General features: G+C 44.7%; 1 protein-coding gene across 2 annotated transcripts in view; it reads right to left on the bottom strand.

Moving 5' to 3' along the window:
• Window positions 1-27,336, bottom strand: part of TRABD2B (TraB domain containing 2B) — a 298,441-nt gene that overhangs the window by 137,766 nt on the left and 133,339 nt on the right. The gene's annotated exons all lie outside the window — the stretch shown is intronic.

Raw genomic sequence — 27,336 nt, 5'->3', positions numbered from 1 at the left:
AGGGGAGTCAGATGCGAGGTTCCCTACTAGCAGAAGACCTTTTCATAAAACTCTTGATATTCCACATAAAGTATAACTTCACAACGCATACATATTGGCTCAGAGGTCATGGTCTGAGGACTTTTAGGCTACCGGTGCTGACTACTTGGCTACACAGAGACACTGGAATGAAAAAAACCCTAAACTAGGAAACTTCTATTGCCTCTGAGTGTTTCCTGTCCGCTAGCTTAAATCCAAAGCCCAAACTCAGTTGGGAGGTTTGTGATAAAAATCAAAATCTTCTGAACTTCTGAAGTCCCAGCAGTTATATTGGGACTTTCTGCATGCTTCTAGTTGCAGAAACTTTAGGAGATTCATTGTTAGTCTCCCTCCTTTAGTCTTTCCCCTTTCACCCACCCTTTTGCAAAGTGAACAGAGATACCGAACTGTAACACTGTCCCAGCGTCCCCATCCCAAACCTGAAAATACCAAAAAAGCAGAAGCACTCTTTACTACATAAATTTAGGCAACCAAGAAAATTACTGTCCTTAAAGATGATTTTTTTCCTTGCATTACCAAAAAGGCTACTAAATTTCACATGAATTATCACAAATCTTTTCATATTTGTGATAGACTGTGGGAGTAATTTATAGCAGTTACTGAACCACCAAGTCTGGGCTTTTTATGTTCAGCTTTCCAAGAACCTTCCAAAGAAGCTTGATAAAAAGTAGATGAATAAATCAGAGGAACAGCAGTTAAGACAGTTTGTCACAAATAAATAAGCAAATGCACTTTTCCTAAAACAAAGTGATATGTAGTGACTGCAAATTCAGAGTTCTGAAAAATTACACCGATGTGCTAGTTTTCATGAAAAGACTCCTCCATCCCTCAGCCCCATCTTTCACCACATTTTCAGCTTCTCTCATTTATAACAGCAGTGACCTATCCATCCTAAAGAATAACCATCATCTCAAAATCTGGGTAAAGTAACCCATGCTGAGCTCCAGCTGGCCCAGCTAGGCTGCAGTCCTAGACACATACTCTTACTTACCTTCTTAACTTCGAGCAACTGAACCCACTTTAAGGAGTGAACCCCAGAAGAGTTTAAAATTAACAATGTACATATGCATTTGCAGGATGGAAGTTCTTATTAGTTTAGATTATGACTCCCATTGAAATTTATCTGAAGGAAACAGTCAATTGGATTTACTCCTGCAAAACCTCAGGTATATAACAAATATGATCTGAGAGTTTTAAATAATAATAATAATGATGATAATAACAATAATAATAATAATAAAGATATCATCAATATCATCATCATCATCTCCATTACATGCTAACTAACATACACAAATTGGTTGAGGAAAAGCAAATGTTATTTTTTAATTTACTTTTTAAAAGTATAAAGATGGTCTTTCAACCAAACTAGCTACACCTCATTTTTGCAGTCAGGTCCCCCACTGAGATCCAAGCCCAAAAGATTTCCTTGCCCAGATCTAAGGGTCTCTTCAGGCTTTTCTACAAGGAGATCAATCTTTCCCAGGACCATAGCCTGAAGTTAAGCATCTTCCTTACTTAGTTTTTCTCTAATTTAAAAAATATGCAAAAAATACTGTTTGAAAAAGTTCTAACCTTTGAAAGGATCTGAGCTTTTTCTTTTTCCCCTAAGGGCTACAGCTCGAAGAGGAAATGGTTCATCCCAGGATTTCCTGGGGATTCTAAACATTTTGGCTAATAAAAATAAAAGCTTAGAAAAACGTTGACAGGAAAACTGAGAGCAGAGGTTTTCCCCAAATGCTTTTAGTAAAATCCTTCTAATTTTTGATTTTTTAAAACATAGATGTTGCTGGATTTTTATATACAAAAGTATGTATACACACAGGCACATACATATACAAACCACCAACAAACCCTGAGGTAAGGCAGTGTGCTTTACGATAAAATATTAAGGCAGCGATAAACAAATCCTTAGTTTACTCCCAATGCCTTTTTTGTTTGGTTGGTTTTGTTTTTTTTTGTTGTTGTTACTCTGACTTCCTGGGGAAGCCAGTCCTGTGCATTAATGCTCTGGGTCTGTCTGTCTGTCTCCTCCTAATAAATTTGGAACCTATTAGTTGTCATTCAGTCACATTTGCAGAGGGTTAGAGGTCTTAAAGAAAATTGCCTATATGTTCCTTGAAAATAAATGCCAGGCTGCAGCAAAGCCCACAGTGCGAGTTCACTTCTTACAAGATGCCAAAGACTCCACATGAGAGAGGATGAGTTATTTGGAGTTTACGACAGCAGATGGACCCCCATGCGCCAGACCCCAGATTTCATTAGTGTCAGGACGTTCTTGTCCCTGGTCTCTGCCTCTGAGCAGTTTTGGGACCTAGGGGTGATGCTGGCCACCAGCTGAACTCCAGCTGCCACCACTGCAGGGGAGCTCATTGCTGGGTTCAAACTACTGCCTGAAAAGCAGCTCAAGAGTAGGAGCGAAGTTAAAATTAGAAACTTAAACACTTGAATATGCTAAAGGAAAACTGTAACCACTTAAACAGGTTTCTAGAGACGTCTTGCTTAATCAAGCCATAACCACCATGGGTTTTGGTCGGGCGGCTCAAAACAAACTTCATAGAAGCATAGAATCATCAAATGGTTTGGGTTGGAAGGGACCTTACAGATCATCTAGTTCCAGCCCCCTGCCATGGGCAGGTACACCTTCCACTAGACCAGGTTGCTCCAAGCCCCATCCAACCTGGCCTTGGACACTTCCAGAGATGGGGCAGCCGGAGCCTCTCTGGGCAACCTGGTCCAGTGCCTCACCACCCTCACAGCGAAGAACCTCTTCCTTGTATCTAATCTAAATATACTGTCTTTCAGTTTAAAGCCACTACCCTTTGTCCTACACCTTGTACCTTTACATGCCCTTGTACAAAGGCCCTCTCCAGCCTTCTTGTAGGCCCCCTTAGGTACTGGAAACTTAAAGAGAAGTGGGGTCTTGTCGCAGCCGCCTGCTCATTGGCTGGATTTGTAAACCATTTCCTTCAGAGTCAGGTTAAAGCCATCTTAAAACCTGAATTTATTTTTCCTTACTGTTCAGATAATGCCACAAAACCCACACCGTTTCCTTTCCTTCTCTCTATCTTAGTATCAGTGACCCCACAACCTTCAGCCTAAACCTCTATCTGAGTTAAATCTCCCAGAGGTGCCTGAGATTACTGAACAACTGATGACTTCAAAATAAACACACTTAGAGTGACTGCCCATACGCAGTCCCACCTAATAAATATAGCAGACAGTATTTGTTCTGGGAAGTGATGGGAAGTTATGATGTTGGCTCTGGGAAAGTGCATTTTTATTCGCACAATTTACGGTCCTCATGCTGGCGTGCTTTGAAAGCCATTTTGCTGTCTCTGGCCCCCATTTGTGACCGATCAACCATGGACAACAGAAAGGCGTTTTCACCGTGCTGGGAGGAAGCCTTTTTATCCGAGCGGTGACATTCTCCTATGCAGAGCAGCAGCCCACCACACAGATTTTATCTGGGTGTTTGGAGACACCAGGTAAGCCCTTAGGGCAGGCCTATGGGTCCTCTTTTACTGCCTAAGAGAGCGGGTACCACCAATCCTACACAGTGCCAGGAACCACTGGTCCAGACTTTGCAGGAGCTCTTTTGCACAGACTTTGGCCATATCAAGGGTAAGGGGGCTGGAGCAGTCATTTCTGCCACAGGAAGGTCAGAGTTGATGCAGCAGAGCTGGGGCAGGGAAGAGCTCTTGCATGGCCGGTGACTTCAACTGAGGGATCCCCAGCAGGGGGGGGGTCTGCAGGAACCCCAAGTTTCATTTCTTGGTGAAAAAAAGACCAGGCTGTTTCTTACGTTCGTGCCAACTGTTCTCACCAACACCCAACAGCATCTGTGCTGCTGCCTCGCTCTAACCTTTGCTCTTTTGCCTCTACGATCCTGGGCACTTCAGTCGCAGCCAAATCCATGGAGACCAGCCTTTGCCACTCGTGCAAGCTCACTGCAGCCCTCGATGAGGGGCCAGACGAGTCCAGTGAAGGCCACAGCTAACAGCTTTACTGATTACCTTGACACTGAAACAGTATTTCCCCCCTACATGCCTCTGGATTACAGAGCCAGGAGTCACACGTGAATGGAATGCATGGGTTACAAAAGTCTACCTCACATATAAATCAACTTGATTGTTTAAGGCGTTTAACTTTCAACTTCAAAAAGATGAAACATTAGAAAACCTCCAAACCCCTCATATAAAGCAAGCAGACACAACTGCGTTGGGTCTCAAGGTCTCGAGGCTGGCATCGCATAAAAGTGTTGGTACCAGCAGCTGTGCAAGTTGCCTTGGGACAGTTTGAAGCCCATTTTGCAAGCCCATGGGAGAGCTGGAGGTTTGATTTTATGTGAGATTTTAATGAGATTTAGGTTTTAGGCAAGTAAACCCAATCCACAGAAACAGATCTAAAAAAGCATTGCCACCTTTTCAAATAGGGAGGGGAAGTGAATAGACATGTACTTAGACTGGGCTTAAGAACACCTGAGCCTTTCCACCAGAAATTGTGTTCATTGTATTTGGTTTTGGGAGCAAAGCTAGATAAAAATCCCACTTGTTCCAAGGTACTCTCACAAACATTCACCTATTGTGTTTTACTGTGCCACAAGTCTGTAACTTCAGACTGGATGTTTGAAGGCTCCTGAAGGCCAGCGACATGTTAGTGCTGTATGTGATAGCTAAAGAGGAGAAATCATGGCCTTGTGCAGGACAGATTTCTCCTTATCCATCTTATGGGCATTTGTCCAAAGCTGAAGAGAACAAAAAAAGCCCAGAAAACAAAAACGAAGTTAACCCCCATCAAATACAGCATCATGCCTGGTTTATGTCAGCTGCTTGTAAGGTTTTCTGGTCACGAGGTCCTGAATGGCATGAAAGAAGAAATAAGATGCTCACTTTTCTACGAGGCTATTCAGTACACAGATTCTTTGCCACAATCATCACTGAACATCAGCTCAAGGATGCAGAGTTAGCTCTATCCTATCAGCTCTACATTTTTAATACTTTTGCATAGGTGAGTGAGTTGACTTTGGTTCATTATCCTGAATGCTCACATGCTTTGTCAGAAATCAATTTCTGACAAACTCTGATGGCAGCTCAACTCTGTGCCTATCAGCTTGTCTAGAAGGCAATACTATGGTTTTCTAACCAAGTGGAAAGGTTGCCAGGTTGACCTCTTCAGTTCATCTGACTAAGGTCCCAAATGGTGCTACAACGGAAGAACAGCTTCGAGGGGGCATCTAAGAGGCTACTGTAAAATAACACAAGGAAACCTTATTACCAGGTAAAATACCTGAGCAGTCCCAATCCGTCTTATGAAATATACTGCTAATAAAATAGACAACAAATTCAGGAATTACAACAGAAGAAACAAGTTTTGTATTAAGCTGAAGACAAATGGACCTGTGTTCTTCTGGTGTGTTTGCTATACAGGAGACTTGAGAATGAAAGGCAACTCTGAGAAAACTCTCAGGCCAAACTTTGGTGCTCAGATAAATTTCACTCTTACGTGATGGGGGAGAAATGACTTTCCAGTCCTAAACTTATGAAGGCTGAACTACAAACATTGCATTCACAGGACCCCAGTAGCTGGAGTAACAGGATGACCCCTGCATAGAACCATGATTAATAACAATACCACAAAAACAAGTACTTAAATTTCACACTACGATGTCAGCTTTTGAGCAGGCAACTATTGTTTTCCTTTGCTCTCTCTTTTGGACACATGCCACCATAACGCAAATACTAAATAAGCATTACTGGAAATGTTTGAGTGACTAGGTCCTGTTAGCACCCAAATTCCAATTCTGGAAAAGAAATGTCTGTTCTCCTCCTTGGTTCAAAACAAACTGCAACATAAATATTGAGAAATATCGTTCTTCAGAGGTTCTTCTTTTGTTGTTACCCTTCTCTGTATTCAAATAGAAAATCAAATATACAGTTTCATGTCAAAATAGTGACCTGGGGGGAAAAAAAAAGAAAAGAAAAGAAAGAAAAACCCAAGTCCCTGATTTTCCAGATTAATGAAAAGCAATAAAAGTGTTTGCCCAAATCTGTTCAGTTCCATTGGTTTCCAGAAGACGGGCTTCCCCTTGAATCTCTTGTGCTGTTGCTAGGAATTAGTGAGCTGTGAAACTCACCTAATGAGGTCAGCATCAGGAAATAGCTCCAAAAAGACAGGTCCCAAGGGATCTACTAAAGGACTCCCCCAGTGTCCAAACGAAATCCTGGATGCATCGGCACATTGTACAGCCGGGGCTGTGGGAGGAACGCGCCCGACTTTGTTGTTGTTGTTCCTATAAAGGGACAGCTAAGGAAAGTGAAACTATTAACTCATCCACTGGAATTTCTGCTCACAAACCGTGCCCCCTGTTAAAGCTCCTCATAAAAGCCTTTCGGCTAGTTGGTTCCATATGTTCTCCAAACCCGCAGTTATTGCTTCTGAAAGGCAGGAGTAGTTAACAGTCTGCGGCTTGGCACTGACCAGGGAGACCTAAGGACCTCGCTTTTTCCCCCTCCCTTTCAAACTGCCAATTAACCAGTTTAATAAAACAGTTTGAATCTGACCGAGGCGCTTGGAGAAACCCCTAACCACCACCTATCCTACCGGCTCAGCCACAACAGTGACACGCAGGCACGGCCAGCTGCAGAGCACTCACGCTACTAATGTGCAGCCTCGGGACTAAGACTGGTTTTTCTTGATGCTGAGAAAGCTGCAGGGAGATCAGGGCTCCAGCCTTCAGCCCTGCACACCCAAAGCTCCTGCTGAAGTTGACTTCCAACAGCTTGACTTCAGCGCCCTGACTCTTCTTTTTACGCAAAGTTCCCATGACGAACTTGCCCTTGCAAAAGTAATTTTTTCAATTTTCTCTGTGCTTTGATTGAATCAAGGCATTCAAAACCAGCAGAAAATTTCTAGACAGAAAACACTGCAGTGTGGATGAGACCCCCATTCCCTCAGCCCCAAGACTGCCTTCTCAAGCCAGAGGAGGACTCTCCTGGTTGACAGCAGCTCTCAAACGTTCCCTGGGCAGACCCTACTATACTACTGCTTCTGCACAAAGTTCTGGCTTCAGCGGGGCTAGGGCAGGGAGATGGTTAACTCAGAGCCCGGAGAGCAGTTGTTTGGGGGTTTGGTGGGTTACCCGATACAACAGGTGAGCTAGCTATAGTTTGTGCTCTTAGATACAAGTCTTCCCTTCCACAAGGTCATTAAGACAACAAAGACCACGGAGTTAATTTGTGTCTTGACAGCACTTTAGAAACACTGTGGCATTCCTAATACATATACTATAAATACCACACCCACCTTAAACAGGTCAAACCACCCCAAAACAAGGTCTTAAATATGTAAACTGAAGTCAGCAGCAGCTGTACCACAGGCACTACTGGAAGAAGGATAAGATCTGAAACCTTTTCTAAATGTAGTGACTGTGTACTGCCTAAAGGTACTTAGAGCCCAGATTAATTTAGAAGAAATGGAGGGGGAAAAAGGAGCTTTGATATGGAATTTCCATCCTTTCCCCCCTTGTCCCCCCATCACAACACAGCAGAAGGATGTTTTAGTTTCAGTGCCCTCACCGCATCATCAGCATGTCTCTTTTGCCAATAACAGCTTGATGACCGACCAGTAATGGTGTAAGCAAGCAGTAACTCTGTAGGATAACTCTCTGCTTCAGTCAATGCCCAAATTTAAGCTTAGGCAAATAAATTAAGAAATAACAGGAGGCAGGATTTGCAACTTAATCAAAACTGAAACACTGGAAGGGATAGAATTACCTCTGTTAAATTTGCAGCCTAAATGTATGACTTTTGTGGATTTTGTATGTGGGATTTACTCGTATTCATTATGCTTGCATAGGTCTAGTTTCTCAGTTGTACTGAGTTCAGTAGATTAATTTTGATGACTAAGCCTACCTAAAAGGCTAAATATTTGCACCAGAAGAGTTACACTCTGAGCAGTCTGATGCTGCAAGTGGTTTTCTGGTTAAAGTGCAACAAGTTCCAGTAATCAACACCTTGCTCAGCAGTGACAGCTTGCAGGTCCAAGCGCCACTGGTTAGACTTCTGGACTGCAGTCTTAGATCTTGTCAACAAAAAGGTAAACAGACAGTAAAATCAGTTCATACCTCTGGCATGAGACCACACTCTTGAAGGGAGACCATTTCTTTTTCTTGTTTATAGCTGAACCAAGAGCGGTTCAGAAGAAAATGCCTTCTCCCTGGAACTCACCTCAGCTATTCAGTTATGTGACTTAGAGGTCTGTTAACCTGCTACACAACAAAACGCTGCATATGAAATGCCTACCAGTAAACTAAAAAACCCATACTAATCAAGTCAGACCTGATAGTGCAAATCGTTTCCTTCTGCTTCTTTCTTTACACCCCTCATGTTAATCTGTGGCAGAGGAATAACAGTTCTTCCAGCGCCGAGTAGCTGGCAACTGGGTTTCATTTTAAACAGACTCATAAAAGATATCAGAAAGACCATTACAGGGACAAAAGGCTGGAGTGCTCAACTGCCATGAACGGACCAAACTCCACAAAGAGGAAGAAGATGGACTGTGTGATACGGGATGATGGCTGTCTAAAGTACCACCTCCAGAGCACGTGAAACCCATCGGCGTAGAGGAAGGCAGCGACATTTCTCACCCAGACAGAGCAGGCAGTGGTACAGCAAGACAAGCTGGACGTAGCCCTGCTATTTGGTGATGCCCTGGGCTTGGCTACAAGCCGGTCTCCCGCAGGTCCCTTGGTGTCCCCCCCGTTCCTTCCTGTGCCGCCACTACCCCAGCAAGGCTGGCTTGGCCTCTTGCTCCACTCAGTTATTCCTGTCCTGTGGGTATCTCACCACTTACTAGTCAACGGCAAACCCCTATATTCAGAAACCCAAATGCTCTCTCAACAGCAGGGAAATCCCCCCCCTGTAACGCAAGAGTTTTGCACGCACCAGAAGTTTGTGAGAAGGTTTGTGGAGAAGAGCAGCGCTCCGGGAGAGGTGCCGTGAGGGCTACAGCACGTTGCTCCGAAGGTGTCACTGAAACAAGAGCAGTCACCCCAGATAAGTCCAACACCCCCCAAAAGTGTCTGGTAACAGATACTTTGGGAAAGAATGTAAGAAATGAGGTGAGCAGAGGGTGAGCTTTTCTCAGACAACTCTTCCCATCTTCTGGAAATCTGCCAGTTGGGAAGCTTGTGGTTGAAAATACCTCTTCTCCTATCACTCCTTCCCACCCACCTCCCAGCTCCCCGTGCCTTTACCTCAACATTATCACCGTACTTGGTTGCACCACTCTATTTAAGAGCAGCCAGCTGCCTGATCTATGCACAGAGGAGGTCACAGTCTGCTACGTTGCTCAGCAATTGCATTCCCCAAAATGATGCCTGGCAGGATGCCCAAAGGGCAGTGCCCACGATCGCTTTCCTCCACCTTAAATGGGCACATTGTCCCTCCTTTTGGGATCATCACCTTCAAAGGGGGCACGTGAAATCCTTCCCAAGAACCTGAAACCACATTTGCGCTCTTGACTCACAAGTAAAATTGTTACCAGGCCCATCTGGGGTTTCGATTTTACTTTTTTGTCTCCATCGTAACAGGAGGAATGTGGGAACATGCCCCGAGCAGAGCGTACCAGTTGGCCCCAGTGACGAGTGAGCTGCAAAGAAAGGGGCACCCTCACGGAAAAAGGCAAAGCTCTGGGAGGGTCTGGGGAACTCCCGGTTTTAGGCACCCAGCCTGAGACAGTTTTTTTAAAAAGCCTGGTTTCATGATATGCTAAGCATCCACCCATTGAAAAATGCAACCTGTCCTGGGTGTATTTAATTCAGGGTTTTATTCATATTACTTCTTAATTTTGAACTGTTTCTTTTTAATTACCAGCTGAAGCTACACAGTAAAATGGACTAGCCCCACAGGCATGTTTTTCTTTCTATTATATTACAGTGAGGCAGCAGATTAACTCCTTCAGCCATCCCAGCTTAACACCTTGCGATGCCAGCACAGCCCCTTCCTTTCCAGACTGCTGCTCCTGCAGCAAGAACGGCTGAAGGGGACATGAAGATATATGTCCTGAATTTCCAACTCCCAGCCCTGGGTATCAGCAGAAACAGGTGCCAATTTCAACACACGTCAGCATGCTGGAGCATAAATCACAGCCCATCGGGAAGGGGAGCACTTTCCAGCAAGCCAGATGGAGCTACAACCTCTGGCCAAGGACAAACACTTTGGGGCAACAACTGTCTCAGTTTTCTAGTCTCCATGTGAACACGACCGAGTTGGCAGCTGTAGAAAAGGGAACATTTCCTAAACCTGAAGGTGACTGCGTCCTCATGAGGTCAGCAGGGAAAGAAAAAAAAAAAAAAAAGTCGAGATTTGGAACAGCATGAGAATAGGAAACCTTCAAGAGGAAGCAGGGCACTGAACTCATCAGGGGTAAGAGCTTGGGGTTTGGTTTGGGTTTTTTTGTTTGGGTTTTTTTTTCAGCTTAGCATTATCTCAAGTTTAAATTAGTGTTATTATGCAAGATGTTCTTGCTGTTGGGAGAAATGGTGAACAAGCATGGGGTACCCCATGTCTGTTAACAGACAGAGGGCTTAATCTTGCAGCCTACTCACTTCAGGTCCTCCTCACCTAGAGGAAAACCCACATCGTGAATCGGGACAGCTGATGGGATCCCACCTGTGCCGGCTGTTCTGGGGCACAGCAGTCCCTGGGTGGCCTCACCAGGGTAATCCTTCTTTCCTCCTAGAAATTCACAGTTACACGCTCACGATCAGCTTCAGGGTTGTAATGCGGACCTTGTAAAGCATGTAATTTGGGGAGCACTGGCAGCAGCTCCAGCCCTCCGTGCTTTGATGTAGCAGCTCTGGGAGAGGGAGCCTGCACAGGGGGCACATAGTGCCCATCACACCAGCAGCCCGAGCAAAAGGCTCATTTCCTTAAAAGCATCAGAGGAAAGAGCCCAGAACAAACAAACAGCGTGATTTTTGTGAATAAAGATGCTGCCCCTGGGCCCAAAAGGAAGGGTTCACCCTGATCCTCCTGCTGATGGCGAAAGGGTTTTTGGGTGCAGAAGCAGCGTGTAAGTGAACAGTCCGTATCCCGGGCCACCTCCTCCTCCAGAAAAAAAGCCAGCGCAATTAGGCAGGGACATTACAGCCCTGGGTAACAACAGATGGCCACAAAAATCCTACAGACAACTGCTCGGAGGCGTATTTTATCAAAGCCTGGGAAAGGGCACCAAAGGTGATCAATCATAATTCACCGGGAAGACAAGCAGGCGCTTTGCAGGAGTGTTAAGGCTAGAGCTACACCACGGTGCTCCTCAAAGGCAGCCTGCCGCTGAAAATGACCCTTTAAAATGCTCTCACCAATCCATACACTGTGACCAACACACGGATTTTAACACAGAGCTGCAACCCTCTCTGCAAGCCCTCTGGCCAGCCTGCACTGCACCGGAGGAGCAGCAACCACCGACCTCATCCCCAGGTCCTCTGTCGAAGGGGACAGATAGGAAAAGCTATAGACGCAGCCAGGAATTTAACAAGAAAGAAATGCAGCACCTTCTGCTTCAGCTGCCTTTGAGGGAGACACAGCAAAGGGCAAATGTAAAGGCAGAGATGCCCAAGACAAAAAAAAAACCCAAACCCGTCGCTTTGGAGCTCAGGGCACATGCGCAAGAGGAGGCGGCATCAGATCCATACGCTGCTGCCCTTATGGCCTAGAGAGTGCTGTATACTCCTCGTATAGTGTTACAGCCCTGTTGCAGGTCTACAGGATTTTTGCCTGGAAGGAGCAAGTTACATAAAAATTATTTATAATTCAGTTAGCCAGGGAAAGAAGGTGACCTACCCATCAAATCACAGCAGCTCAAATTTCTAATATTTACTTGTAGCCAAGCACTTGCCTTCAAACTAAGTGGAGGCCAAGAATAATTACTTACTATTCACCGAGTTATTTACATCAATTACTCAGCAAATAAATTCAGCTAACAAATAGCTTAAAGGAAACTGCAATCCATTCACAGTCAAGTTGCCAAGATAGAAGAAATCTATAAAATTAATTATTCGTAACCAACTACTCTGTTAGCTTTCAAGGTCAGAATGATAAATTCAGACACTTTATTTTCTACTATATATTAGGCTCCCCCAATGTAATTCTGTTGTTTATTAATTATGGGAGGTTATCTTTCAAGAGACAGCTATAACTGCTATATTTTCATTATAATTGAGACTAAAAGATCATATTGCTTGAAGGTTTTTTTAAGCCTAGGCTAAACAGTCTCCACTCCAGTCAGAGAACAGCTATGAAACCAGCTACCAGAGAGGACACACTGCTAAGGAATAAAGAATAGCGTTCACAGATTTTTGCTCTCCTGGCTAGAGCAAAGAATCAGATGTTGCTGTAAAACATTTACACAAATTAGCAAATTCTGAAGAAAGCACTTCATTCAAATAACATTTTGGTTTTCTTTTTTTTTTTTCTGACTAGGAAGAAAGGATCTAGAAGAATATTCTTTGCACAGCTTCAACTATTTCTGAAGGTGGGATACTTCCCCACATAAATAATAATAAAGGTAATTAATACTGTTTTCAGGTACCATCCTGGTCCACACACAGAAACAGCAGAGAAAAATACGTGAAAGAGATAAGCCACAGGTTCACCTTCTGCCCCTTTAGCCACATCTCATTGCTCCTTAGATGCAATCCCAGAAGTAGAGCCAAAAAAATCCCTTCCCCATCCCCTCTTTTTCCTTGCCTGCTTAATACTGATGCTCTGTAAATACACCCACAGGCAAGCAAGCCATCCCCTGAAACACTCCATAAATGTTCAGCAGGTTGTTCCCTGTACAGCTGTGCTTCACCAGGAAGATTCTCAGAAATCCTACAGCCACTGAAGGCGCTGCACATGGGGACACAGCTCAGACAAGTCCTGGAGACCCCGAGGTGAAAGAAACCAACTCCCCAAAGCAAATCTCTTTGCTGTTGCCTTGGAATAATATAGATGAAGAGCAGCCTTTTGCACCATCATGAAGCTCAGAGGCTTCAGCCCACTCCTCTACCTCAGGACGGTAGGGAAGACATTAAACGAGGAATCCCAAAGCAACGCTGTGGGTACCAGGCAGAGCACAGAGGATCACCTCCAGGTTTGACTTCTTAAGCCTAACTCCTAGGAGCACAAGGAGTTCCAGAGCCACTCTCAGCTGGTGTAATTTAGCAGTTCTGATGATTTACACCTGCTGAAATCCTGCCTGCACACCCTGGAGGAGGAGAAGGGGATAATGCAGGGGGTAGGAAATGACATCCTCCGCAAATCTGTGGGGGATCAGCTAATTTTGAAGATAACATCTGTTCTGCATTTTTTCCCTGCTCGTGATCTTTTTACCTTCCCTAAATTAGGTAAGATGGGGGAGTAGGTTCAGGTGGTTTTACAGACCAAGTTCTTTGCAGATGGAAGTTGGTCAGCTTAGTTTGCCCCAACCATGCTTTGCTAATTCACTTGACAGGGAATTTTGCTCCATGTTTATATTCTGTATAAGAGCAGTTATGCTTGTCATTTAATTGTTCTTTGAATTTTGAGATATAATTATCAAATTCTAAGAAACTTAGCTTGGATTTTGAATAGCAAATGCTCAGGACGACTTAGAAATGAGCTGCAGGTCTGCAATTATTCAGTAAATTACTCCAAACCATGAATACATCTGAGAAAAATGTCAGACAGTAAATATAGAGAGGCAAAAATTGAATAGATTGCAAAAGAAGTTACCCAGGAAACGTTCTTCACTGAGCTCTGGTAACTAGAAGTTACTGGATTCAAAGCATTAGGATACAAACATTACTAAGACAAAGACTTCACGGAGTCTTGTTTAAACTGAAAATTCCGACTCTCCTTTTTCTGATGGGGTGACCTCTCCTCTTTGCTTTTAGGAAGCTGAACTACATTTTACTTTGCCTGTTTTCAATACATTTTGCTTTGGGCAGAAATGACTGAGAGAAAAAGCTCTGCTCTTTCTATGCTGATAGAAATTGAAAAGGGATTAACCAAAAAGCAATAAACTATTCCCTCTGAACTGCTAGCCCTAAATTTTCTTATTAGTGTCTACCCACACTAATTTGAAACTTAGCAATGCTAGTTTTCTCCAAAGCTGTCAGCTGAAATAAGTTAGTCCTGATCCTTGCAGGCTGCATTTGCCAACGATTTTTCTGCTTTCAAAACACACCCTCTCCACCAAATATATCAAGATTGTTGCCCTTTTCAGAATTTCCCATAGGTACATGGCCATGTTAAAGAGGGAGTAAAGCTAGCGTAGTATTTTTCAAGTTATTATCATGGGAACGCTTTGTACACAAGAATGTCAAAGCAAAGTCAAGCGCTGTGAACAGCGCTGAAGGTAGATGGATGAGTGTATGAGTCAGTTACTTGCAAAGATGGCAGACCTGAGCCATTAAAGAGTCTTGAGGGGAGAGGAAGGACTCCCGATGCAAGAAGATAGTAGTTCTGTGAAAGATCCACAAAATCTCTTTCAATTACAATGGGAGTTGCTTGAGAAAAGCAATCCACGTTGTCTTCTCTTTGGACTTGTCATAAGAGCATTGGGACTGGCAGAGGAGAAGTCCTTGTAGCATGGTATGACGTCTCCAGCCCATCCCTAGCCATCTTAAGGCACTTTTGCCAGTCTCCTCTCTAATAAATTCAGAAGCTCTGGCACCTAAAAGTTTCCAGATGATATTGCAAGCCACCTACCTATTCAGGAGTCACTCGAGTTCCCATGTCTCAGTTGTACTGTACGACCAAGAGACCAATTCCCAGCTGGCACTGGCATTTCTCAGAACTGGTCCTGCTGCCTAACGCGCAGTCTTGGGCATAGTTTGACCCTTTGTATTCACAACTAAATGCTACCAGATGGATGCATCAGTTCAAAGGCTGGTGGAAACAATTAAGATTACAGGAAGCCACGTTTATCCTTCCACCTATAGCACTGAATTAATCACGGCTGATAGGGATCTAAACAGAGCAACAAGGTCTTGCCTTTGTGTCCCACTCAAGCCCCTGATTTATATCACTACCTGTCAAGAGATGGCAGAAGATTGCCCAGTAGCTGCTGAATGTTTCTCTCCCACCCTCTCCTTCTCCTGGGGAGACAAATATAAGCCAGGACATTCCTGCTCTGCTCAGGATGCCATGAAACCTAACCTCATGTTGACACAAGCATTAGGCCCCAGGACTGTATAACAGGTCACTGACAGAAAGATATAAGATAGAGCTTCCAAATTTGGCTGGCCACACACAGGCAGGCACTGGAGTATGAGTATTGCTGGCTCCCAGGGCTTGCATATGTGTGAAGGAGACTCGGTAGGTAACAGACACCCACGGGCACAGCACTCGTCAACCCGTTTTCCAGCTGGGTCTTCTGGTAGGTCCAGTGGCTGACGCTGCTTGAGACTGTTGGGGCTTTTATATTTGGTATTTTGTTCCAAGGCTTCAAAGGTTGGATTTCATTCTAAAGACAGGAAAAATCCAGGGATCGCTGGACAGCTATATCCCTATAGTTGCTATGAAAAAGCACGAGTGCCAGAACCCACCCATATTGGATGGGACCAGGAGTTTGAATGCCCACATGTGAATTTGAATATTTGTGCTCAAATGAGTTAAACCTTCAGTGCTCATCTGCCTGTCAGAAACCCTATGTTAAGGACCCAAAGAGGAGTCTCAGTAACTGTGAGCTCAGTGCTTTCTTTGGAAGCAGATCTCCTGAAGTCTGGTTCCTCCCTCTTCCAGCGACACACCGATGCCCACATTTCATGTCAACCATGAAATGCGAATGGATCCATTACCGTATGCTAAGCTTTTCTCCATCCGTGGGAGCAAAGCAAAGACAAACAAGGAGGCTTGAGTCAACACAAGGGTTAATTTAAGAATTGAGCTTGCTTAAAATAGAAGTTGTCACCAACCAAAACGAACAAGTAGCCATTGAAGAGAAAACTGTTGAGATTTATGGGCCCCATTCTAGAGATATAAAAGGGGAGTCAATCATCATTTGAAGTTTATTTTTTTAATAAGAGCTCCTCAAACATTCCCTCCACTTTTCATTGCCAGAAACGTAAGCTTGTGGCTGTTAAAAAGTTAAAAATTAGGGGTTTCCTAAGTGGGAGCAGAATGCATGGTTGCTCTGTATGACCCCGGCTACTCTAACAGCTACTGCTAATTCCCAGTGGAAGCATCAATGGCTTGTGAAATAGAGTCCTTTCTTTTCTTGTACAAATTATTCCTTTATATTTTTGAACTTCTGAACCTCTGGGCTTAATAACAACTCCACAAGAAAGAAGAAAAATGATTGAGTGTTTATAACAACACGCATCTCTTTTGATTATCATTCCAGGCTGCAGCACTTTCAGTTTAGCAAAGCCTTAGCCTTAGCCGCTCTGCAAAGCCATTCAGAAACGGGAGGAGGAGAGGGATGGGAAGGACAACTCCTCCTACATAGAACTGTGGTCATTGGACATTTTGAAAAGTTCCCAAACATTTAGTTTTACTGTCTTCCTCCCACTCCCTCAACTATAACCTACCCACTTACTACATGTTTGAGTTATAAGCAGAAATCAAACGCTGCCCACCCTGGTGCAGTGCAGCCTCGCAGCCTGCAGATGAGCTGCAACACATCAGAATGTGGGCCATAAAAAAATTGCAAAATGAAGCAAGACAAAAACTTTAACAATCCACCCACACATGCAAGCAAAGAAAGAAACAAATCAAGGGAAAATAATAGGAATAGTCTTTAGCCTCTTTTTATTTTTCCAGTTGTAAATGGAAACCAATGTGTCAGTGCTGCAACAGATGACAGTCTATTTGTTTTCTTTAAAAGATCTACAGTTGTTGGATTCCCCACTGCCTCTCAAAAGGCTTACATGGCTTTCAATTAAAAAAGGCTAACACTAGAAAATGTGTTTCACTCAATAGAAAATGGCAAGGCCAGGCTCAGGAAGCGCTCATCTAACTCCAACGGTCAATTTAACAAGCAATAAATCTCTGGTTATTACATTCTAGATCCTTTGCTGCCCAGTACCATCACTTTGTTGATTAATACCACGCTAACTCATAATAACGACAGATTCATAATAGTAAGCTTGCAATTCGTATTCTGAACGAGTTCCCCAGCCAGGGCACAATTCTGTACCCTCTCAAGTCAGTGGTGCAGCACAAATCAACCCTTTTAAAGGAAGATTATGACGAACCTTAAAATCAGAAGAGGTTTGTAAGTAGCTGGGCCATATATCCCAGCAGCACTCAGCATTTCCTTGAAGAGGCTCAGGTAAGAAAGGCCATCACTTACACTTTAGCAGAGCTTACCACTCAGAGACACATCTTTGCTTGACTGTCAGCAAGGAGAAATGAAGCGTGATTCACTGAAGCAGCTTCATGTCAATAAAACTCATCTCAGACCAATACTGGCTTGGCTGAAATTGAGCTGTGCTAAATCAGAACTCAGCATCCTTGAGGTTTTCAAACATTTTATCAGTTATTTACAGGTGATATTTTTCAGGTTCTCACTAGTATAATCTAGCAGTAACTCTTTCAAGCTGACGGATTTGCACCAAGCTACACTACTCCACTGATTACACCGTGAAGGTGAGGGACTCTTTCCTTTGCCTATACATTACAAAAATTGACTGAAGGGACAAATTGAGAGGGACCGATTTTAACAGTTTCTTATGGGTGATGGAGATATTTCCTTCAGAGTCACATTTACTTAGACATCTTTCTATTCTCCTTAGTGGAGCTTCTCAAATGCAGCTTCAAAAATCCCAGAGGTCAGGCTAAACCCCTACTAAATTTGCCTCATTAAATGAGGTCCACTGTGGCTGGAACATGTAGATGCCATCGGATTCAAGTGGCAGCCGCCGCTTGCCACTACCCCAACCACTGGCATTTAAATTGAAGCCCATTCATCAAATGCTTATGGTCAGATCTAACCCTAAGAGAGCCGCTCCAACTTTGTTCTAAAATATTTATTACTTCTGAGTTAGTACATTAAGATGGAAAATAAAAATCCAAACCCTAAACCCAAAACAAGAGATGCAACACTTGCATCCCCGCAAAAGGCTGAGCAGGAGGGTCTTGGGCTACTGTTCACATATGTACAGGATATGTAAAGGATCCCTCTCATTTCCATCAGCAGACATTTATCCTGCAGGCTGTACAAAGTTATTAGTACAAGCTTTCAAAAAAGTGATGCGAAATACAAGCTTCATTAACTAAACAAGGTTTAGAGGGAAAAAAAAAAAAAGATTAAACACTCCTGAGTTTATTTCGATTTTTACATTTGCTGAAGTAAGTGGATGACTTCCACCATATTTCTTCACCCTTGAAAATAAAGTGTATAAGGCATTGGAAGCCTGAAGGGACAAGAATTCATTTGTCCCTGTGTTAGTTTTGCAGCCTTCTTGTTCAAGGCTACTGCGTTTATTGCCTGTTCTTACAACAGGTGATGGACAGGGTACAGATCTCCAAGCAATTATGTTCCTACAAGTCCTGAGAAAAAAGGTGGTGAGGCAGAGACGATGTGAAGGGAAGGCTGAGCAGTAAACTCAGCCCTCAAGGAATCCATGTAGGTCTTCATCCTAGAGACACAAGCCCTGGAGAGACGATGCTTCCCCTTGCTCTGCTCTGCACAGGCAAAGTGTTTGGGCTTCACAGCTCGGGCTGAATTTGAAGTGCGGTCAGGCAGGCTGCTAGCAGGTGGCACGTTTTGTGTAAACTCCCCATGTGTAATAACGCAATCTGACGTGCAACAGAGCTCGAAACTGCACGGGTGGCCCAGAGCTGCAGTAGGTGCTGAGGACCCGTGGTGGTGAAGGCTGTGACAATCCCAGCAGGCTGCGGGATACCGAATGCCAGAGGATTACAGACTCAGCTAACAAAAACTAATTACCTCAGCTCAACCACCCATACAATTTTTCTGCTGTTCCAGCCCTAATTCATATGAGAGCTCTGCCAATGTGTCTCAGTATTGACTTGCAACGGAGCTAGAAAGAAAGTAAGTTTGTGCCCAGTGGTAAAGACGCTAACTTGTGTTTAGAAGATGTGGGTTAGCTTTCCTGATGTGGGTTTGGATAAATCCCCTTTGGTAAGAGGAGAGTGAGAGACAATGGGATTCCTTCTTGCGAAGGGATGACAGGAAGACGGAGATGAGTCACTTGGTACAGCCTCATGAACCCATGTCCCAAAGGACTGCGATGCACAGAGGTGGGAGAAGCCAGTCACGGAGAGGAGCTGTCTTCAATTAGCATGGAATTTTCTGCCACGGCATTGCTGCTTTCCAGGCTAAAGCCTCAGACGCTGCACAGTAATTGGTCGTCAAACGGTGGACATCGCATTTCTTCTGACTACTCAAAAGGGGCATCATTCACACCAACCTTTCTACTTTCAAGTTGAGTGAGAAAACTTCCTTTAGCAAGTATTTGAATCGCTGTTCTTCCTCATGTCCCATTAAAACAATAAAAAAGTCACAGCCATCGTTTCTCAGCCAGTAAGGAAAGAACATTAAGCAGAAAAATCCAAACACAGAAAAACACAACAAAAGTGGTTTGTTTCTCATGATATAAATTGTTCTTTAAAATTGAGTGGGCAAAAATCCACAGAAATGGGCCAGAGGAATAGGAAACTTCTGCAATTTGGTCCAATTTCTATTAAAGTATATGGCAAGCCTAAGATTGATTTCTATGGATCTTGGATCAGGCCCACACAGAGAGAATTCAGCACTTTCCAGGTTAGAACAGAAGCTCTACAAAACCACCTTCTCATAGTTCGTACCAGGTTTTGGTTTCAGAGACGTGATTGAGAAGGTTTTAAACAATGTTGAAATCCTCATCCTGAAGTCCAAAGGGGAAAATGAAAAGGCGCTCAAACAATTCCAAGTGAAAAAGCCAGCAAAGTTGCTGAATCAGCCGTCTATACATCTCTCCTGTGTGCTCCAACCCAGATTTGTACGTGAGTTGTGTCCATAAAACCAAACTCTATTCGCTACAGCCCTGCTGAAGTCCAAGGGTCATGCTTGCAACGGAAATCAAGATCATTTATTTTCAATACTGCCTCCTCTCCAGGGTTTGTTCCCCCTAGACCCTGTCTTTCTCTCTCACTCTTTTTTTCCGGCTCCCTTCGGGCAACTAAATACAAACCTCATTTTTGTGACTCAATGCCACCTCCTGCCTCCTGAGGCCTCATTCACGGAGTTCTCTTGTTCTTTCAGACCTCGCATCTGTGCAAGTTTTTATTCCTTTTCTTCTGTGCTGGCTTTGTGGGCTATGACTGAATGTATCAAGAGACTGACCCACAGACTGTCTGTGTAACATTGATTTCTGTCTCTTTGGGTGGGATTTTTGAGGAGCACTCAGAATTGGTCTCACAGGGAGCTGAAGTCATTGAGAGTTTGGTTGAGAAGAAGCTGTTGGCTAAGACCACCAGAGAGATATTTGGGACACTCTACTCATCCTGTTTCTCAATTCTAAGACACGCTTGTATGAAAGACACTATCAAAAAATCCCAACCCACATCAAACCCACAACCAGTGGGGATTATCACTACCGCCACTCCTCAACAACACAAAGAAAAAACTTTGAAGGCAACTTCCAAAAAACTTGTCAGTGGCTTTGTACTGCTGTTTTCCTACTTTCAAACTCAAGCCCACAAAAGTCTCCGCCCCCAGGCTTTCAAACACCACAAGACATCTCGTAACTCCTTAGTTGCAAGCTATATCGTTGCCTTAACCCTGGCTGTTACTAGAGCCACGGTGTCTGGCTGCAAACAGCACGGTATTAAACGATACATCACTGGGTGCTCGTGAAACCCTCCTTCCCTCCCCTCCACCTCCCGTTCCTCCCAAGTGCCACTTCGACTTGACCTTGCTGCAGCAAAGCGTGGGCAACCGAGCGCACTCTGTCACGCAGCACAGGGAGACCAGCTCCAGCCTGCCGAACACGCCGGGGTTTTCCTGACTTCCTGACACTTTTAATCTGATGGATTTTGTAGTGGTCTTGTAAATGGGAATTAGTCATGCCTGGAGGGTTGAGGTTGTCAGACCTCATGCTGAAGTGCACATGTATTCCTGTAAGGAAAATTAACGAATGCAGATTCTGTGCCAGGCTAGGAGAGCAAGAAGGTATCAGCAAATTGACAGAAAACAGCTTCTGTGACTTTCCAGCCCAGCAAAGCCAGATGGCAGGGCGTGGAAAGGGAGAAAAGGGGAAAGGGAAGGGGAAAGGGAGAAAAGGGGCAGGGCACGGAAAGGGAGCAAAGGGGAAAGGGAGAAAAGGGGAAGGGGAAGGGGAAAGGGAGCAAAGGGGAAAGGGAGCAAAGGGGAAAGGGAGAAAAGAAGAAGGGGAAGGGGAAGGGGAAAGGGAGAAAAGGGGAAAGGGAGAAAAGGGGAAAGGGAGAAAAGAAGAAGGGGAAGGGGAAGGGGAAAGGGAAAGAGAAAGAGAAGGGGAAAGAGAGGGGGAAAGGGAAGGGGAAAGAGAAGGGGAAGGGAAAGGGAAGGGAAGGGGAAGGGGAAAAGGAAGGGGAAGGGGAAGGGGGAGGGGAAGGGAAGGGAAGGGGAGGAAAAGGCTCTATCACTGCTCAGTGTATTGGATAATGTCAGGGAAACAAATCTTACTTTGGCTATGGCAATCACATACTAGCTAATCACTCAGGATCCTTTCCTAATGAGGAAGGATATAAAAGCATTGCGAGACTTGATGAGCTCAGACTATCTGGATAATATAATCCTCTGGTCTTGCAATAATGCTGTTAGCACAAAATGTATTGATAGATAAATAGGACTGAACATAAAGATACAGCTAACGAAGTAACAATAGACTTAGTTGGTGCAAGTCAGCCTAGGTCAGCTAACAGCATCCAAAAGTCAACAATGATAATCTTCCACAGCTTATAGTCTCACTTCACAGTCTCCACTCACGTGAGTAAATCCTGCCCCTGTGAGTTGCACCAGTTCACATTGACTACAGTGAAACTGTGTGAAAAGGGTTTCTTGTAACCTGTGAGATGGAGGAGGGGTTGGGGGAAGCTATAAAAAATCAAAGTCTGAATTGGCTAAATTGGCAAGTAGTGTGGCCCGACAGGAACGGATCAGGGGAGAGGTGGGGCCTGATATAAACATTATATACGTTTTGGGAGGTTTATTTTGGCTTAGCACGAGGCTGGTCCCATGGACTGAATGCCTGTTGAATCCGTAATAAGCACTAAGGTGCAACAGGGGTAAGACTGAGGGATATATTTTAAAAGCAAGCTCCTAATCCAAACTAAATGCTGATGTGGACAACCCCAAATTTATTTTCATGTGGAGACTAGCTTAAGTCCCCCTATGGTTATAAGCGTTTTGGGGAGGGATGGGGTAGGAAGGAGTCTCATGCACTAAGAATGCAAACCACAGTTGAAGTTACTGCGATGTAGCAAGTTAGCATGTCAGATAAAGTAAATAGCTGTCCACATGCCAACCCTTAGCCTGCCACAACTGCACAGGACCATCATTTAAGAGGGCTCATGCAGCCTGTCCGGGAGCTCTGCAGGCAGGCAGCAACTTACTGAGTTCCCAAAGGTCCCATATACCTGAACTCTTAGATGTTACTTTTGGGTGGGTTGCCAGTGCTGAAGGGAAAGCTTAATATGAGAGATCCTGACCCTGCAATAAACACTCAACAATACTTCTTCCTGTTAGGACTTACTTAAACCTGTACTGGTTTATCTGCTGAACCACCACATTTGGTGGGTCTCCTCTCAGTAAGAAGATCAAGTTTGATCATGATAGAAAGTGTGAGAAGGTTTTCCAGATGGATGCCAATTATTCACTCATGGACAGCCAGTTGGAGAAGCCGCTGAAACAGGAGACCTGTTTCACCTGGAGTTCTCCTCCAGCCTTCACGATGGGCTGTAATGCCCTCCCTGTACAAATGGTACAGCAGAATCACAGGGCTGACATACAGCCACAGGGAAATGGTAAAAGGACACGAGCTCTTACCTAGTAAAAATACAGAACAAAACCAACACTGCAGAAGCTCAGGCTGTCAAGGCATTGTTTGGCTATGGTGCTTGCATGACCTTCACTATCAGCATTTCTGCTCAATGCCCTAGCTGGTACTGCTGGGAAGACCTTGAGGGGCTTTGCTGGCTGGTGCCCAGTGGATTAGTTATGGACTGCATGCACAAGCCCATTGCAATGTGCAAACTTCAGCTGTCCCATCCACCTTTATAGTGACAATATGAGGACAAAAAGATGATGTGGGATCCCTTCTCGGTGAAGAGAGACATGCTTTAACCCATTTACCCAGAACCACATAGGAAGTCTGTGGCAGACCATAACTCCTTCAGGACAGAACTGGCAAATCTTTATTTTCATGGTATAGCAAACTACAGTCTCAATGTATTTGATTATTCATCTACTGTTGGTTGTGCAGGAGGATCTATCAGCTTCATCTTGGGAGAGAATGCCATTTCACTGTGAGAGATGTTGCATATTATCTATATAATGGGAGGATAAGGCCAGTCCTCGACAGAAAGGGTTTTCAAAGAGGAGGCAAAGAGGGGCTTGATGCTTCTGTGATAACAGTAGGGTACTCAGGTGTCTGAGGTTGCTTCGAACGCTTTGCCAGTCATGAACCACCCAAAGAGCTGTCAGGAAAAAGGCGTTGTGTCCTGAGAGAAATCCCAGTCCTCTGACACTTACTTTCATGCTGATATGAGCCCAAGAAGTTGAAAGAGCAAAATTTTCCACTCCCAGGTGTGACAAAACAGAGAACATCACCTTCTCTGGTGGCAACAAAAGGGGCAAATTCAAAACAGTCTCCTGACAGCTTGCATGGAGATCTGCCCTGGAGAAGCAGCATCTCCGTGTGTCCTGGAGTACTACTTTTACCTTGGAAAAAGTTCAGCCTAATCTAAAATTGGCCCTGACAAGCAGACCACAACACACTGAAAGAGGGAGACCAGGGTACACGTGGGACACTCGCAATCAGAATAATAACCAGCTGTTACTCACTACACCAGAAGGCACCAACCTGCCCCGCTGAGATGCCACACTCCCCTTCCCTCTGCTCACAACCAGACTGAAAGGCCTCCTTGATCCAGGCAATAATCCCAAGCAGAGAGATCTTAAATGCAAGAAGGCCCACCTGTGCCTATAAACTATATTGAGGCAAAGTTGCTCGTGCTTATCAGTGGTGATAGTCAGAAGTGCAAGCGAGGCCCCTGAATGGCACAAGTGTTCCTGCTTTGGTCACAAAGACATCATTTCCCTGCATTTTATTTTATTTATAGGTATGCTTTTATTTTAATAGCCTTTTTTTAAGACCGTACGCAAAGATGGCCTTGCTTCCCCAGGGGTCTCACTAAAAGCCAAACTGCACCCGACTCACCAGTGTAACTTAAAAAGTTAAGCAGTGGTTAGGGACAAGCCACCTCATTCTTTCCAGCCCTGGAATCTTAGTGCATATGAAATTTTGGATACTGCTGCAAAAGTGGCACATTACAAATTAGCAACAGTTTAGTTTATTAGTCCCCAAGTGGATTTATTTATGACACAGAAAATATTGCTATAGGTTCCCTGAGACCGGGAGTGTGACGTCACTGAAATTAAAAGGGATTTCATGTGGAAGGCTGTGCCAAAATGGACTTACTCCTATTGTGCTTTCAACATGTGGTATTGTTTTACCATATACTTCTTCAGCTTGATGCCTTTACACCTTACAAAGATCTCCTGTTGCAGCAGCTGATGGTGGATTCTGCTGAGGTTACTGCCACGGGCATTGAGGCAGCCAAATATAATGAGAACCTGGACTCTTCAGCCTTCCTTCCACTTCTCCAGGGAACAGGCCAATACACGCTTAGGACTCTCAGACAAAATTATGGTGGAACGACTTTTTGCTTCACCCAGTTCCTTCTCGAGGCAAAAGGAGCAGACTCCTTCCTAAGTCAGTCATGTGGGCACACACAGGAATCACCCCCAACTTGGTTTCTCACTTGAGACCTCCATCCTTACGGAGACATCAGCACTGTCTGCTATTCACAGCAAGGATTCAGGACTTCAGGTGCCTTTGACTGCTCAGAGACAACAGGGTCACATAGGTTTGTTAGTGGTGAGGCAGATGGGAAGAGGTTTCCATCCAGGGATTTACAGTAATTCATCCCCTCTTGTTAGAGCAATGAAGAAAATCCCTTCCCTTCCATAGCTGGGGAAACTGAGGCACACAACTCTGCATATGCAGCCCTACTCATTGTATCAACGAAACCATGTTTTCTCTGATTAAGCAGTACGTTCAGAAGCTGTCTCCACAAAGTTTAGTTTCCCTGAGTTTTCTAAATGAGGGAGCAGCCAGATTCTGACACCATTTTCCACAACACTACAACGAGCAGCTCCAACATCCAAAAGTCAGAAGAGGGTCCTTCATCATTATGAAACATGCACCCAGTAACAGAGCCAGCTCTGGACAGAGTTAGGAGCCCCTTAAGCAGATTAACCTCCAAGCACAGCTCCTGAGCATTGCAGAGAGAGGAAGGGTGAGACAAGGAGCTTCATCCCCCCTTCATTCCCACACTGCCGCGCAGCATCCCAGTATTAATGCAACTTTTTTCTACCAGTTAGATCAGCCCGCTGCTTGCCCTGAAAGAAATAAGCCAATACGTGAACCTTCAGTAGCTGGTGCAATTTGATGATATATCTTCTTCTCTAAGAATTGACAAAGAATGACCCATGAACTCAGCATCTTCGTGTCTGGGATGGAAAGTAACCGCTGCAGGATTCACATGGAACACCCTTTATTTTAATGTCTTCCCTCTGAGCTGCTAGTATAACATCATTATGAGCAAGACACTACTGTTTATCCCAGCTGTGGCTTGGCCCTTCAGCAACGCAGGTGTCACTTCCCCATCCAACAGAAGGAAAATCTGCCGTGCTGCACAGCTAAGTGAGTCTTCCAAGGCCACACACTGAGCAAACGGCAGCGCCAGGACTAGAAATCAGGAACCCCGAGCGCCCGACCACAAACACAATCCGCCGAGACCACAGCCGCCTGACACAGCCAATGCCCAGTCTTAGCGGACTGCAATAAAATAAGTAAAAAAGCAGAGTTTGGTTTTAGCTCTGGCTGGCCTCGCTGGACCAGCTCCCGGCTCCTGGGGAGGGAGCAGAGAGGACATCGGTGCTTGCAGGGGACAGAGGGAAGGTGCCATCCCCGGGTGATGGCAGCCCCAGTCTGTCCCACACCCATCGCTGCCGGTGCAGATGGAGCCCATGCGCTGAGCCTGTGCACGGACCCATCAGCAGGAGACACACAGGGATGGGTTATGATGGGAGACCATCAAGATTTCGGTCCCTTTGTAGGCTTTCCGGCAGGGGTGATATGTGTATGCGGCTGGCTGGTGTGAATTCCCGTTGCTGACGATGTTTTGGGGCTGACTGTCTGTGTCCCTGTCCCTGGCTTCCCATCAAGGAGTGAGAAGATGCCAAGCAGGATGGGAAGGTGGAGGCTGTACTCCTTCCTTCGCTCTCTCTCCTCAGCGAGGGTGAAGCTGATGTCCGTTCGGCTTTCTCCTGAGAGAAACAAAACCTCCTCAGAGCGTCCTCACCCACTGCTGAACTGCAGAAGAGCTAAAGGAAAAATGACTTTAACAGCAGAAAGTGGCTTGCACCATGTGTGCCAGGGCTTGGGCTGTGTAGCAAGGCTTGGTTCATCTCCATGGACAGATTTCAAGGACATGATCTTGATCTCTATCACAAGACATTACTCATAAGATTTGAGGCCAAGTCGTGGCAAAGTTCACACAACCTGTTACCTTCTGCCTGGGACAGCAGACAACAAGACTTGACTGAAACGTTGGGCTTCATCCCCTCCCACATGAGGGACGCACCTGGACGCACTTAAGTCAACAGAGTTGTCTCAGTACAGGTCCTCACCATCAGTCTCCTTTGGTTTTGAAACAACTTTTGGCATTATTTAGTACATCTATTTCTAGCGCCCAAGGCCGAGATGCTGATTACCAAATTGCTAATTTTAATTACTACCTGGCACGTAGAAAACAAAACCAGCTACATGTGCCATTACCACAAGGAGAAAAAAAAAACCAAAAACCCAGTTTCAAAACTAAACAACAAACCCAAGAACACTGTCTTGGAAGAGAAATCAAACCTCCCTCTAACAAAACTGTTTCTGCGGCATTCCTTGCTTCCTGTGTTTTTCTCTTTTTCCTAAGGGCTATAACATTTAGCATACTAGAAATTGTGGGTTGCTTTATGGAGCAAAAGGTTTGGTTTGCTAGA

The sequence above is a fragment of the Accipiter gentilis genome, chromosome 8 (assembly GCF_929443795.1).
Source record: "Accipiter gentilis chromosome 8, bAccGen1.1, whole genome shotgun sequence".
NCBI classification, from domain to species: Eukaryota; Metazoa; Chordata; class Aves; order Accipitriformes; family Accipitridae; genus Astur; species Astur gentilis.
This window is presented reverse-complemented; position numbering and strand designations above follow the sequence as displayed.